Consider the following 12,470-nt stretch of genomic DNA (forward strand, 5'->3'; position numbering starts at 1 on the left):
AATCGCATTGGTGCTGAGATCTGATAAATTCCTGATGGACACAGCATTAGAAGAGCACAAGGGACAAATCCAAAATTAGATTTAGATAGATCATCTCTTTTCCTTTCAGGAGATTGCCAGAGCGAGAAAGGGAAGGAAGCCGTTGCATCGAGAAATACCTTGGGAGTATTTCTACATTGCCAGTAGGTGACAAGGAGGAAAAGCTGTACTGTCTCATCCTCCAAATACTAGCAAATAAAGACATTTCAATAAGCCACTCTCTGAAGAAACAAAGAAATGGTATGGGGATATCTGGCATTTAAATCATTAATCAGAAACAGAAACAAAATCTACAGAATTGTATAGTAAGGAAAAAAAAATGAAGCCCAGAAGCTGCAACTCTTGCCCAAACCTCACCATTGTTTTCCTTGTTTGGATTTGGCTTCATTGTGGAGTAGTGTGACCATCTAACCACCCTTTGCAGGTGACATCCCAGAGGCCACATTGCAAGGTGCAAATGTGGGTGCTATAAAGCCCTTGAGCCAAGCATCAGAAATTGCACAGCCTTAAGCCAAGCAAGGTGGTATACTGCCAGCACTCAGGAGGCCCAAGCAAGAGGATTCAGAATTTAAGATCAGCCTGGGCTATATAACCAGACAATGTCTCACAAAAAAAAAGAGAGAAAAGGGGGGAGAAATAAAGGAGGGGAAAGAGAAAGAAAAAGCAAAAGAGAGAGGGAAAAAGGCAAGGAAATAGCAGGGAGGGAGAGAATGGAAGAAAGAGACATAAAATGTATGGAGAAGTGAGAAGAAAGGGAGAGAGGGAAGGAGAAAGGAGGAAATACAGGAGGAAGGAAGAGAGAGTGAGAGAGGGAGGGAGGAAGAAAGAAAGGAAGAAATATGTCATTGCCTCACTTCCCTGTTTATATTGGTTCAGAAAGAGAAATAGTAGAGTTTCAAAGGGGAGGGTAATACTCCCCATCACTCAATTTTGGTAAAAAGTGGCAAAAAAAAAAAAACCCACAAACACACTAAACAATTTGAGTCAACTTTAATTTACTACAAAATCAGAAAATAATTTAAAAAACAATACTTAGAAAAGTAAAAGAAAACTTGAATACAATTGAAAAGATAGCTCATGTTTCAGGAAAAGCTAAGCCAACACCATAGAAACACAGGCTTATCATTTTCATAGACTCCAAATCATACAAGGAGCTAGCATGGACTGAGGCCATATGCCAGACAGGATTCCAGATTCAGTAAGTCAAAAATCCCTGTGTAATACTTAGGAGATATGTGTGCTAAAAATTACTTGTTTATCTTAAGCTCAAATTTTAAGTAGGCATCTTTTATCTGGATTTCCATCTAAGCAGGGCTTAAGAAATCTACTAGAGGCACAATGCTAGTCAACTGAAAGATAATTAAAGCCTGGAGTAAAACATCTGGCAGTAAGCAGTGAGATCACTTAATAGGATGATAAGCTAAGGCAGATATGCAACTGCTTTATCAATATAGGATGCAGGCATCTGTCTGAGGCTGTAGAAGTCCATTCCTAACAGATATTATGAGGTTGGGTGGTCTGAAACATGAATAGCTGAGAAAATGTGAAGAAATCTTCATGTTAATACTTAAAAACAAGACTTTTAAAGTTAAAGCTGATTGCTAAAATAGTAGAGACCCAATCATATGCAACAGTATGGCATAGACGTTAAAACAATCAGAAGCAAAACCTGTTATTGTTGTAATGGAAAGAATGGAGCTTATGCTGATTTTATCATTGATTTACATGGACATATCAGTCAGAGACTCAGCAGGAAAGAAGACATCATCAAGTCAGGGAAATTGGAGGTAGGCTTCTTTGGGGTTAGAAGAGTCAGAAGAGCTGAAACCATGGTATCAATTCTAGCTGTAAAGACAAGGAAAAACCCAGTGCTGAAATCTGGAAATACACATACATACAGTTTATTTCTTTCCCAGATTCACTGAATCTGACTTCAGCTAGAAGGCAAAGGAATATACACAGGTCATCCCAAAGGGTCCAGGATCAGACAGGCAAGGGAGGCAGTGTTGCTGGAGAACGTCTCTCCAGGTTCCACCAAGCCCCGCAGTCCCACAATCCATGTATAAAATAATCACTCAGATGCTTATATTACTTATAAACTGTATGGCCATGGCAGGCTTCTTGCTAACTGTTCTTATATCTTAAATTAACCCATTTCTATAAATCTATACCTTGCCACGTCGCTTATGGCTTACCGGCGTCTTTACATGCTGCTTGTCCTGGCGGTGGCTGCAGTGTCTCTCCCTCCTTCTTTCTGTTTCCCCAATTCTCCTCTCTCCTTGTCCTGCCTATACTTCCTGTCTGGTCATTGGCCATCAGTGTTTTATTTATATAGAATGATATCCACAGCAAGGCAGTAAAACAGAAGTGCAGATGAGAAAATGGAACCACTTTTTGTGACAATTAAAATAAACTGAAGTAGACCAATGAAGGAGTTTAATGATACCATAGTTAACAACTAGATTCTATATCAAAACAAAAATCAAAAACTAGACATCAGAAAACAGGAAAATGATATACCCAAAGGATAATTTATTCTACCACAAGACAACTTGCTCAACCATGTTCATTACTGCTCTAGTCATAATAGACAGAAATTTGAAACAACGTACTGTTATGTACCCCCCTCCCACCTCGCTCAATTAGTAGAGCATGAGACTCTTAATTTCAAGGGCCTGGGTCCATGCCCCACATTGGGCACCACTTGCTGTCTGAAACCCACAAGACTCTATTTAATGAGTATCAAGGATTTATTAGGATATAAAATGGGGGGAATACACTCATGGATACAGAACCAAATAAACAGCTGCCCTTGTCCTCCATTTTGCCTGGGAATGAATGGATCTAGCCAAATGGTCTCTGATCATTCCAAGAGAGCAAGAGTGCACCCTTGCCTCAGATTTTAAGCAGTTGCATAACCTACAAACAGGACACACTCTAAGGCTGGTACTAGAAAGCTATTGGTGGAATGAATACTTGCAACAACCTATATGTCTCTTCACAGAAGAATGGATAAAGAAAATGTGTTATATTTATACAGTGGAGATTTAATCAGCTATTTAAAAAGAAATGACATAATTTGCAGGCAAATGGATGGATCTGGGGAAAATATCATACTGAGTGAGATATCCCAGACCCAGAAAGATAAATATATTCACTTATATGTGGATATTAGCTCTTAAGTCATAGAACCACAGAGGGTAGGTATAGAGTAAGGCAATAGAAGGACCAAATACACAGCCACTCTCATATAGGGTGAACTTTAAAATGAAAATGTAACAGACATGGATATCAAGTATAGGAGGACCAACAATGAGAGTGAAGATGGCAGGCAGGAGTCGAAGCATGTGATCACACAGCCAAAATCAATTAGCAGAAGGCTGTCGCCAACTCATCCCATTTTATGACAAATGATGTGGAATTTAAAGCACCTAGAGACACACATGATGCAATTGGCACAACCATGTTATAGTTCTGCAAATCCCTACTTCCAGGTTGGATTATCAGTAACATTTTACCCTTAAACACTGGACAGAATAGTAACTCAGAGAAATCCACCCCCCCCCAGAGAAGTATTCTATTCATCAAAATTTATTGTAAAACATCAGACCACAAGAGAAGAAAGTGACCAATGATCCACACCTAGAAAGCAGCATGCTCCAGCAGCTTAAGTTGAGATGTCTATGGTTAACCATACAGTTAAAGCTATTCAATTTTTTTCAAAAGCACAAAAAGAAAAAAACACAGACCTTATGTGAAATGGTATGAAATATTTAAAATAAGCAATATCAAGAATTATTGCTATAAACAATGTGTCTAATCACACAACTAATGACATATTGTTAATAAAATATTACCAACACACATTACAGCAGAATAAAATGGTCCTGACAATGCTAAATGGGCCTATTTTCTGGATATAAACAGATGGGAAAATATTTTTCAAAAAGTACTCTATCATTAAACACTTTAATTAAAATTTTATTACATTAATTTATTTATTTACTTAATTATTCTCTTATTGTATGTGTGTGTATGTGTACAGACATATCAACATATATATTCATAGAGGCTGGAGAACTTGCAGAAATTGATTCTCTTTCTACCATGTGAGTCCTGAAAACCAAACTCAGATCATTAAGCTTGAAAGCAAGGACTTTACCACTGAACCATCTCACTGACCCCATGTTTTACTGTCAGAGGGAAAAAAAGTCTATGTGTATGTGTGCATATTTGTGTGTGTGTGTGTGTGTGTACACTATATTCATAGGAAAAGAACACTGAAATCATATATCTCTTACTCAAGGATCAATAGTGAACAATGGTAGTAGTATTTACTACGCTTGACATTTACAGATCCTAATAGATGAGGGTGCTTTCATGGTGCAGGGTGATGTGATAAATGCTCCGTCATTAACCTTATTACTACTGTTGTTTAGCACCTTTCTTAGGGGTTTTGTCATTGTAGCTATAAAATGAAATCATCACTACTTTAAGACAATAGTATTTTATATCATAAAGAAAATACTAAAACTGCCAGATCAATACGTAGAAGAATTCTTCAAGGAGAATTGGATAGCCCTTGACACACAGAAATTCCTAATATTCACTTAAACGGCAACAGTTTCAGATAACGAATGTTGATTTCCAACAGCAATTGTTTCTACAAAAATAAACATTCTAAGAAATATTATCTAAAGTAAACTCTATGTGGATAAAACTTGAAATTTTTCATCATCAAAGTAAGGGCAACTGAAGTTCATAAAAGTTGCTTTAAACAGACATTTTCAACAACAAAAGAGTAAGATTATCACATAAGTAAATTTTTTTTTGGTTTTTTTTTTTGAGATAGGGTTTCTCTGTGTAGCTCTGTGCCTTTGCTGAAACTCATTCTGTAGCCCAGGCTGGCCTCAAACTCACAGAGATCCACCTGGCTCTGCCTCCTGAGTGCTGGGATTAAAGGCATATGCCACCATGACCTGGCCTTAAAATTTTTATATAATACTTAAATTTAGAATCATTAAAAAAATCTAAAGCTTTGTGCAAGGTCATATGAAAAAATAAACAAGCAAAAATATAAGAAAAGAAGAAAATTAAGAAATAAAGACCTTTATGATTACAAAACATGTAAGTATAAAGCAATAAAAAAATTTTAATAAAGCAATAAAAAAAGATTTTTTTTCCTGACCCATGCACTCCGTGATTGCCACCTCGGCCTCTGTGAGCCCCTACAGGCCTTGGTTAGTTGATTCTGTGGGCTGTTTTCTTGTGGTGTCCTTTACCCCTCTATAATCCTTCCATGCCCTCTTATGCAGGATTCCCTGAGCTCTGCCTAATGTTTAGCTATGGATCTCTGCATCTGCTCCCATCCATTGCTGGATGGAGTCTCTCTGATGAGGATGATTATGTTAGGCTCCGGACCAGAAATATAGCAGAGTTTCATGAATCATTTTGTTGAGTTTTTTTTTTCTTTCTTTCTTTCTTATTTTGCCAGTTGTGTTGGGTTCTATCCTAGGTCTCTGGGCTGCTCAGCCTCTGGTTCCTGGACCTTCGGAAAGTGTCATGGGTGGGCTCCCTTTCATGGTATGAATCTCAAGCTGAACCAGCCACTGATTGTTCACTCCAACAATCTCTGTGCCACCTTTACCCCAGCACATCTTGTATGCAGGACAAATTGTGGGTCGAAGCCTTTGTGACTGGCTTGGTGTCCCAACCCCTCCATTTGAAGATTTGCCTGGTTACAGAAAATGATTGGTTCAGCCTCTGCATCCCCCATTACTAGGACTCTTTACTAGGGTCACCCTCATCATTTCTTGGAAGTTTCCATGGTTCCTACTTTGCCCCGAAATGCCCCCAAATCTAGTTGTCTCTATCCATCTCCCCTACCTGACCCTCCTGTTCCCATCACCATCTCTTTAATTTAATACCATGTATGTCTTCCTTTTCCAGATGGTAAATATGTACAATTTAAATGAATAAAAATTAACAAAGTGGGTGAGAGTAAGTCTCAATCCAAGGCCTATTCTAAAGCATCAATGTAAACATCTCACATATACTGTGTAGAGCTTTCCAGCCCCTAAGAGTACTGTGGTCCTGTTTCTTCACTCTACAGATGAGTGCTAGATGTTGCTTTATAATTCCCATTTGCTTCTACAGCTTAATAGCATCTGAAAATTCAATTATTTCTGTTATTGAAAAAAATTAACTTAAGGTTTTTTTTTATTTTCTCTGAATTAAAAATTGAAAGACACAGCAAGAAAGCAATACATTTAATTGACTATATTACACTTCCCATGAATATAAAGAATGAGATCTTCAGAGTTTCAGGGTTTTTACAGAAACTGAGGTACGAATATGAACCAAGTGTTCCCCATCAGAGACACCTGTGAACTTCAGCCAGTATGGATTTGTATGTGTTGGCAAGGCCAGGTAACAAATGAACCCTATTCTCACAAAATGTCTTGCCTGAGTTCCTGTGATTAAATCTTGACTTTGATGAATCTCAGACCTTTGGAAAGAGAATAAGGAGTCAGAAGACAATAGGCTGATAAGAAATTATAGAGTCAGGTCTGCCCAATTGAAACAAAAGCAGAAACCCAAGTAAGTGCAAAAACATAAACAGGAGAATACCTAAGAAATGGCAGCCCAAGTTCAGATAAACACTTTTGTTTTCATGAGAGTTCAATACATAGACAAGTCTAATACTGTATGATTTGTATTTGGTCTGTTGGACAATTTCAGTGAATAGTGACTGATTGTTTGGGACAACATATATAATCTAAGACTTTTCTTTGTAAAACAACTTAAGTGGTGATCCAACATGCTGCCCTTACTTCAAGGTAATAAAAAATTATGTATCTTGCTTCTTTATAGTCCATAGATTTCTTACAGAGAAGGAATGTTTTATCCACATTTACGTCATCAAGTCACACTGACAACACTGAGTGAAGTCAATAGTCAGTGCTCTGTTAAAAGAAGAGACCAAAAACATGAATGCATGTTGTAGGTTGTAATGCATGTAGGTTGTAAGCACTGAGAATGTTACTAATTTGATTTTACTAATGCAATTCTAGGCAAAACTTCAAATTATATGGCATGAAATTATTAAGATAAAGTAATTTTATTAGGGATATCTTATTAAGAAATATTTTAAAGATTTATCAAGGGGATCTTGTGGTAACTGAAAAATTTAGAGCTGAAATTTGGTCCATTCAAATCTAGACACTGCATCCAGCTCCTGATATCTGTGTATAATTAGTGTTAGCCACCCAGCTCCCACCAAATGCACAAACCCACAGATGCTCACGTCTCTCATACAAATGGTGCAGTGTCTGCCCGGAACCAATGGTTACTCTCCCATGGCCTTAGGTCATCTCTACAATACCTAAGAAAAAGTAAATGCTTTGTAAATTGTTTTTATTCTTATTTCAGGAAACATTATAAGCCTGAAAATGTACCTATACCCTGTCCAGACACAAACTTCCTCCTGTATTTCAATCTAAATGTGGTTGAACCCAAGGTTACAGACTAGCAAATATCCTTCTAATTATTGCCAATAGCTTGCCTGAGGAATGGGTAGTTTTCTACAGGCAAAGTTAATAAGTTATAGAAGACTCAAGTATTAAGTAAAGAAAGACATTTTGTGATAAATTAGTGGGGAAACATTTCAACAAGTATCTAATAAAAATGTTTCCCAGCAAAACAATTTTTATTTAATGAAAGTACTTATGAAATGATGAATATACAGAATTATATCCATTTTAATCCCCAGAAACGGTAGGTTTGTAATTAAGCGCTACATATACTGATGCCAAGATAACCCCTATTTTAAATTATTAATTTATTTTTCCCAATCAGATAGAAAATGATGGTGCCATATCAAGTAAGGACAACATTCAAAAATGATTTTTAAAAAACACAAGTGAAATGAAGCAGTTTGCAGACTCTACCTCAGCATTGTCCATTTTTGCAACAAAACAGAGCAGGGAAAATTCTTCAGATGTATCTTCATTAGGAAAAAAATTAGAATATGTTTTTCATTGCACTGCTGTGGATGATTGTTTGATAAATAAAACACTGATTGGCCCGTAGCCAGGCAGGAAGTATAGGCGGGACTAACAGAGAAGAGAAAGGAAAGGACAGGAAGGCAGGGAGGAGAGACACCAGCTGCTGTCCAGGGAACATCATGTAGAGGCAACAGGTAAAGCCACAGAACACATGGCGACATATAAATTAACAAAAATGGGCTCAGTATAAGAGTAAGAGCCAAACAATGGTAGGCCTGAGCTAATGGCCAAGCAGTTTAAATAATGTAAGAGTTGGTGTGTTTATTTTATAAGTGGGCTCCAGGACTGGTGTGGCTTGGTGGGAGCTGGAGAGAAACTCTCAAGCTACACTGCACATTAAACAAAGCTTCTAGTAAACCTAGGAACATTTATTTAATCAAAATAGTTGAGTCTTTTGGACTGAAGAAGACAAGTTGTACATATATAAGCCATCACAGCACAATCACTGGCTGGCTACCACACTAAGGAACCAGATATACCATTGAGCAGAAAACCACCAAATAAAAACTAAAGAAACATCTGAGAATTGTGTTTCACCAAATAAAAGATATTTGAAGTGGAAATTCGTAAAGCAAAAACACTCAGAAATGCTGGAGCTGAAGTGGACCATCACAAAGAAATAGTTCCCTAGATGGACTCATCATATTGTAGCAGATAAAAGAAAAAACACAGTCTTTGGAAGGTAAATTAAGTGATTATCTTTCAAAGGAACAAAATGAAATAAAATTAAGAACAACAAAGAAGTTGCTTCTTCAGGAAAACACCAAATGGCGGATGACGCCCGTACAGTGGAAGGTCCGGGAAGATCTTGGGCCCAGGATTACCAGGCCATGGCAGCTTCAGCAGAAGATTCAGCAGCGGTCTTATGGGTCATGATCAAGGCCATGGCTGAAGCCACCACTGGGTTTATGAAGGTAAATCTGAAGACAAGGAGTGGATCCCATCACCAAGCTGGGCGGCCTTGTCAAGGATACAAGTATCAAGTCCCTGGAGGAGATCTACCTATTCTCCCTTCCCATTAAAGAATCTGAGATTTTTTCCCTGGAAGCATCCCTAAAGGATGAGGTTCTATAGATCATGCTAGTGCAGCAGACATGGCTAGCCAGCAGACCAGGTTCAAGGCTTTTGTTGCTATTGGGGACTACAGTGGTCATGTTGGTCTTGATGTTAAGTGCTCCAAGGAGGTAGCCACTGCCATCCAAGGGGCCATCATCTTGGCCAAACTTTCCATTGTCCCTGTGTGGAGAGGCTATTGGGAGAAAAACATTGGTAAGCCCCACACTGTTCTGTGCAAAGTGACTGGCAGCTGTGGCTCTGTGTTGGGCGTCTCATCTCTCTCCTCCAGAGGCACTGGCATCATCTCTGCTCCTGTGCCCAAAAAGCCACTGATGATGGCTGGTATCGATGACTGCTACATGTCAGCCAGGGGCTGTCCTGCCACCCTGGGCAACTTTGCCAAGGCCACCTTTGATGCCATCTTCAAGACCTACAGCTAACTGACCCCAGACCTCTGGAAAGAGACTGTGTCCACCAAATCTCCGTATCAGAAATTCATTGACCATCTTGTGAAAACCACACCAGAGTCTCTGTTAAGAGGACCCAGGCTCCAGCTGTGGCCACCACATAAGGGTTTTTAAACAAGAAAAATAAAGTAAATTAAGTCTGTTTAAAAAAAGAAAGAAAGAAAGAAAGAAAGAAAAAAGAAAGAAAGAAAGAAAGAAAGAAAGAAAGAAAGAAAGAAAGAAAGAAAGAAAGAAAGAAAGAAAAAGAAAGAGAGAAAGAACGAACAGAATCTTGGAGGCCACGGCCCATCAGAAAGCACAAGCATTCTGTCTAAATAGCAGGGATTCTCAGAGAAGAAAAAAATGATTTGAAAATAGTCACCTAAAATGTCCAGAATTCAATGAAAATATTAATTTACACCTTCAAAGAGCACAGTGGTTTTCTTTTTTTAAAACACTAAAATTATGTAATTTTTATTTTATTTTATTCTTCTCTCATATATTACATCTTCACTACAGTTTCCCCTCCCTCTATTCCTCCCAGTCTCTCCCTACTTATGTCCGCTCTCCCAAAGATCCACTCCTTTTCCATTTCCCTTAAAAAAGAGAACAGTCTTCCCAGGGATATCTACCAAGCATGGCAATAATAAGTTACAATAAGACTGGGCACATGCCCACAGATCAAGGCTGGACGAGGCAACCCAGAAGGAGGAAGAGGGCCCAATCTCACTGTTAGGAGACCCACAAGAACACCCAGCTATATAACCATAACTTATATGCAGAGGACCTAGCTCAGACACATACGGGGTCCATGACTGTCACTTCTCTCTCCATGATCCCCTATGAGCCCTGCTTAGCTGATTCTGTGGGCCAGAGCACAGTGATTTTCAAGTGTGGGAAATGCAAAGAAACCCAAACCTGAAGTCCTTACAACCGATGCTTTAGATTCAACAAGTGGAAATCCTGGAAGCACCGACAGAAGCGGGGCACAAGCTGTTGAAAGGTGACAAGTGACCCAAACAGGGAGACTCCAAATGCATGCTGTCAGAGGGGTATCAGTAGGCACCATAAAGCTGAGCAGCTGGCAAGTATCTCATGCATGTAATCTAAGAACTCAGCAGCAGGCAGGAACTGATGCAGGACGATGACATGTGAGACATCACTCTAGGCTTCTGTGGTGGTTTGGATGACAATGCCCCCCGATAGGCTCAGATGTTTGAAAACATGGTTTGCCAACTGCTGGTGCTGTTTGGATAATCTTAGGAGGTGTGGGTTTGCTGGAGGGAAAACATCACTGGAGAGAGGCTTTCAGGCTTTAAAAGTCACTCGCCATTCCCAGCTTATACTCCCTGCTTTCTGCTTGAGGTTCAAGAAGTGAGCTCTCAGCTGTTCCTGCTACCATGCTTGCTGAGTGCTGCCAGGAGTCCCTGCCATCATGGTCTCTTAGCCCGTTGGAACCATAAGCCCAAGTAAACTCCTTCTGTTAGTTGACTTGGTTATGGTGTTTATCACAACAATCACCAAGTAGCTAACACAGCTTTGTATAAGAGTTCCCCAAATAAGCACAGACAGACCACCAATTGAGAGCTCTGCAATTCTATACCAGAGAAGTCATCTGCTGAACCAAACACCTCTTTGTGAGGATACTATGGAATCTAGGAATCCAGTAGATATATCTGAAAAATTCCACAGCAAAATCATTCTATGGTGAAAGGATAAAATTAGTTTCTTCCATACAAAGCAGACAACGGCATCTCCACTTGCCACTTCTATTCAGCCATGTCCTAGAGGTCCTTTGTAGGACAATTAAGTAAGAAAACAAATCCAAAAGCACCCAGATTCAAAAGGATGACATAATCTCATGCATGGAATTTCCTGAAAAGTTATTATAGCTAAAATAGTTCAGAAAAATTATAGGAGGCAAGATTAATATGAAAAAATTAATTGCATGTTGTACATCTGAATGATACTCTGAAAATGAAGTTAAAGATAACCTCATTTATAATATGATCAAAATAATGAAATATTCAGGATTTTTTGTAAATTTGTATTAGATTTTTATATAACATCACTTAAATAAATGGAAGACCTAAATAAATCAAAAGATACCAAATCATCACTCTACTCTGGACTCATGTCCTCCTGGAAGTCTAGAGTTGAATGGGAGTCACACACGTCTTACAACAGAAGGAATACGTTTGAAAATAAGGGTAGTAGGAGAAGCCATACTTCTTATTCCAGCCACTGAAAGCTGCAGCAATCAAGACTGTAGTAGTGTTCAGAAGATTAATGTGACTGCCAAGAATATAGAATTAAGAGTTCAGAAAACATCAGAGACTTCATAGTTATTTTTTTAACTAAGGTCCTAAAACCATCCATGGGGAAACAAGCACCTTTTGAAAAGTTGTTAATGATAACATGGAAATACACATGCAAAAGAATTATCTCAGATTGTACAGAAAAGTATCCATTTGGAAGAAAATCTTTCAAGATTATATTTATGTAAGAGTTATAAGTTTAAAACATAATATTAAATACTGGTGGATTTGGCTTGAGCAATTATTCCTTAGATAGAACTTTAAAGTACAAGCAATCAAAGGAGTAAAGAAATAAATTGGATTTCCTCAACATTAAAACCATTTATGCTTCAAAGGACACTGTTAAGAAATTGCAAAAGTAACCTACAGAATGAGAGAAAGTATGTGGGAATCACAGATCTGATTGAGGACTGATATCCAGAACATAGAAAGGATTCATCAATGCAATCATAAATCACAAATAACCCGATTAAAAATGTTCAAAAGATTTGAAATGGCATTTCTGCAAAGAAGATAAACAAATCACTAATAAACACATGAAAAAC

At 38.3% G+C, this 12,470-nt stretch overlaps 1 pseudogene; it reads left to right on the forward strand.

Moving 5' to 3' along the window:
* The first annotated feature begins 8,879 nt into the window (after positions 1-8,879).
* LOC114699562 lies at positions 8,880-9,732 on the forward strand (annotated as a pseudogene).
* The last annotated feature ends 2,738 nt before the right edge of the window (positions 9,733-12,470 follow it).

Source organism: Peromyscus leucopus, chromosome 4 (genome assembly GCF_004664715.2).
Source record: "Peromyscus leucopus breed LL Stock chromosome 4, UCI_PerLeu_2.1, whole genome shotgun sequence".
NCBI lineage: Eukaryota > Metazoa > Chordata > Mammalia > Rodentia > Cricetidae > Peromyscus > Peromyscus leucopus.